Source organism: Muscardinus avellanarius (genome assembly GCF_963383645.1).
Source record: "Muscardinus avellanarius genome assembly, chromosome: 8".
NCBI lineage: Eukaryota > Metazoa > Chordata > Mammalia > Rodentia > Gliridae > Muscardinus > Muscardinus avellanarius.
Window position 1 is genome coordinate 91,011,497 of NC_137794.1, and position 3,988 is coordinate 91,015,484.

Genomic DNA, 3,988 nt, shown 5'->3' on the forward strand with positions numbered 1-3,988 from the left:
TTTCATCAGCAAAATGGAGTAGAGATAAATATCATCAGACTTTAAAAATACAAGGAGATGAGATGAACATATTTATTTATACCTTGCTTTGTTCTTTTTAAGAATTTAAACTTTGAATTTTTTCAAAAATAATGGTGAGACAAGGTAGAAAATATTTTAAACAAAGAAATATATTATGGCTAACTATGCAGGGCACTCACATACTTGGCACACAAAAATGACAAAGATGGTTTTGCATGAAGGAGAAATGGAAATCAAGAAAAATTCTGACTCACCACATGACCTAATGGTATGACAGGTAAAGAGGTTGCTCAGCCTACACAAGTAAGGGCCACAAAGAAATATTGTATTCTGAAAGGAAGAAAGAAGTTTTCTCTAAAGCAAAGGTATGGGATAATCATCATGTGATGAATTTGACAGCTGGAGAAAACTGGAGACATATCCAAGATATATGGGACATTCTGGGCAAGATCACAGAAGCAGGAAATTGACACTGAGTGAGTCCAGCAGAGGAGTTACAAAGTGCTTGGAAAGGATAATGAAATCTTCATTTGGTTAATTTATTTGATCAGTGTGAAACTTTTACTTTCAATTGAATAATCTAACACTTCATTATCTATTTTGTTGATATAACCTCATTTTGGTCATTGTGAGCCCTTTCAGTTGACTCCTGTATCCCTTTAATATATCTCCATTTGTTTGTTTGTTTTTTCTGCAAAACACATTACATTTTATTCATGGTACAAAAGTAGCAAATGGCACATTAATACAGAAAAACATATAGCTTACAGTTCATTCTTTAAAACTAGAATAGTCAAGGTCAATACAGATTCTTGTTTTTACTATAAAAGTGAAATCAAAAGTATACACTGGGAACTGAACTGTTTTTTGTCTTCCTTGTACAGATGTGATATACATGCTTTCTGGTTGGCATTACTCTTATCAGACAGTGCACTAAACGAAAGCTGACAGGTGACAAGGAGAGCAGTCCATGACCTCCGGCTCATGATGAGTTAGACCAGTGGAACACCATCTTGGCAGGCGAGATCCTAACAGAAAGAAACTGCAGAATCCCTGCCTGCACTGACAGAAACCCCACCAAGCTGCTGTATACAGAAAGCGTTTAAAGCTGACATGCACAAACACACTTACCATGCTACAAAAGCCAGATAGCTCTAGTCTACTTCCAGCACAGAGCAGACATTCACTGGTGTCCAGGGAGACAGGCACACACATGTGGAAAGCATTTTGCCTTCTTAGCACTGACAACTAAAAAGCACACAGCATATACTTTGATCTTTAAGTGGGTAATCATGGACATTCCAAGATCATACCTGCTATGTTAGCCTGAGTATTCATCTATAAAAATATATTTTTAAAAATAATACTTAAAAGAGACTTTTAGAAACAATGGGGCCACCTTAGGACAAGCAGAAGAGTGTTACAAGGACTGCAAATCTACGACTGGGAGTTATTTGCGTACAAAGCTGTTACGTATGGACATCTCCCTCAGTTGATCATACAGCCAACACAAGCTGTCATCAAGGAGATTCAGGAGTTTTAGGACAGGCAGCTGGCTCGAGCAACTCCCTAGATAAATATCCCAAATAAAAACCCCACTGAGGGCAAAGGGCTAAAACCCATGTAAAAAGCTCTAAGTGCACAGGACTCACGCAAAGGCTGCAGGGGTATGCACAGTACCCCTGGGCTGGGGAAGGGCCCCGCAGGTAGGAGGCCTAACTCAGAAGCATCCAGAGGGTATCTACATGGGGAGGACAGTGAATGAATACAAAGTGGTGTTTCAGGAGGAATATGTCAGGAAGGGCCAGCCTTGTTGTTTTGACCCACCAATACTTAAATGAATAAAGGGCTGCAAAACATTCTTTCCAAGACCTCTCTTCTGTGGTCGCCAGCTACAGTCCCTCGGAGCCAGCTGGCCGGTGACATCCAGAATGAGCCCCTTCATTGCCTGGAGTTGGGTAGGACCTAGTGCCACAGATTGTTCTGGGAAGCTGGCATAGAAGAGATTTGTACACCGAAGTCACCACTAAGCCACTGTTCAAGTCCAATCCCGGACCTTCCTTTTCTGCTCTATAGTCCAGAAACTTTTTTTTTTTTTTTGTGGGTCTGGGGATGGAACCTAGAGGCATTCGGCCTCTGAGCTACACCCCATACCCTATATATTTTTTTTATTCTTTATTTTGAAACTAGGTCTCACTGAGTTGCAGAGGGCCTCACTAAGTAGCTGAGGCTGTCCGCGAACCGCCATCCTCCAGTCTCAGCCTCCCGAATGCTGAGATTACAAGCGTGCGCCACCACGCCCGGCTGAAACATTTCTTTGAAAGCCAGAAAATCCGTAAATGTGAGCAGCATGTCGAATATGTCACGAGCCACTTCATCTTTATGGTGCTGGAATGTAGTTGTGAACGCTGCCATATTAAACCCAGGGATCTGCTCCGATAGCTGTTCTTCAATACACTTTTAAGTTTATTCTCTTCCGTGTCTTCAAACTCCTGGTAGTACTTATCCATGAAATTTCTCTGTAATAACTGGAACTCATCATCCATATTAATGTCCCCTAAATATTCAACCACAGTATCAAATTCTGTATCAGAAGCAGAGGAGGACAGCGCGAAGTGCTCTTCCTCTAGGGCGCCCATCGCCAGCGCACCGTGTCCACTGCGCCCTTGGCCCGGGCCCAGCCTGCGTTCTCCTCCATGGGTCCCAGCCGGCATAGAGGACACAGCTGCGGCCCTAGAGGAGGCCTCCCCGCCCAGGCCTCTCGCATGCCCAGCGCCCACGCTCGAGGCCCGGCCTCCCTCCCCGCCCTGATTTGTTTTGTTTTTGAGCACTACCTTCTACTCTGATGTTTCAGGCTCATCTTGTAAATTCCTTGCACAAACCCTACTATTAGCCATTTCTCTCAAGAATCCTAGTTTCTCGTATTGAAGAGTGGTATTAGAAATCAGGGTCTGATGCCAGGTGTGCTTGTTGTTGCTGGGTGTCGTTGATACTAGGTCCTTTCAGTGGACAAGGATAGGACATATACTACATATGCTAACCTACATATCTATAATTATTCTGTATCTATCTATCTTGTATGTATGTGAACTTGATATTATTTCTTGCTGATTTTTCTAAATCTAATACAACATGGTTCATTTCTAGCCTTCCCCTTTCTTATCTGTCTTATCTCCAACAATAAATGAAAAATCTACATCCCACATCTTCTATTCACTTATTATTTATTTGTTCAATCACAGTATATGTATACAAAATTTCAGAATTATTCACTTATATCCTTCTAGGAAAAGACTTTCCCAACTGAAATACAGTGATTATGTATATAATTTCTTTCATCTTTAGTCTTATAGTTTCCCATCAAAACACTATTTTCCAAAGTTACTTAGGTCAGAACCATGTTTGTTTGTTTGATTGGTTGGTTCTGGGGATTGAACCCAAGGGTATTCTACCTCTGAGCTGCACCATAGCTCTTTTTATTTGGAGACAGGGTCTTGCTAAGTTGCTGAGACTGACCTCAAAAGGTTAGCATCTTTGGATTCCTACTCCCACTGATTGCTTTGTTTGTTGTTTCTGTGGTGCTGAAGACTGAACCCAGGAACTGGAGCATAGTAGACATGTATTCTGCTACTGAGATATACCCCAGCTCCATTGATTGATTTTTAAACTTCCCTGTTTATGTTTGGTTCTGTGGGCAAACAGTTGTCTATCCTACTGATAAGTGTTGACTTCTAGAATTTCAAAGAACCTAGCACCCTAGCTTTATTAGCTTAATTTTTTAAAAGCCACATGCGTCTCTTTTTCATTCTTTAAAAACATACTGCAGTGATATCAAACATAAAATCCCCTTTCTTAGCTCACAATATAATAAATACAAACAAAATACTATTGTCAAAAGACTGGTACAGGTAGAGATGATAGACGTTGGCTGAAGAGTACAGGTTCATAAGGAACCTTGTGCAGATGG

At 41.2% G+C, this 3,988-nt stretch overlaps 1 pseudogene across 1 annotated transcript; it reads right to left on the reverse strand.

Moving 5' to 3' along the window:
- Window positions 1-1,986: 1,986 nt before the first annotated feature.
- LOC308265873 (ADP-ribosylation factor-like protein 2-binding protein) lies at window positions 1,987-2,660 on the reverse strand (annotated as a pseudogene). Its single transcript has 2 exons — window positions 2,332-2,660; window positions 1,987-2,105 (listed from the first exon to the last, which is right to left on the reverse strand). The product of its transcript is annotated as an ADP-ribosylation factor-like protein 2-binding protein (transcript).
- Window positions 2,661-3,988: the final 1,328 nt, after the last annotated feature.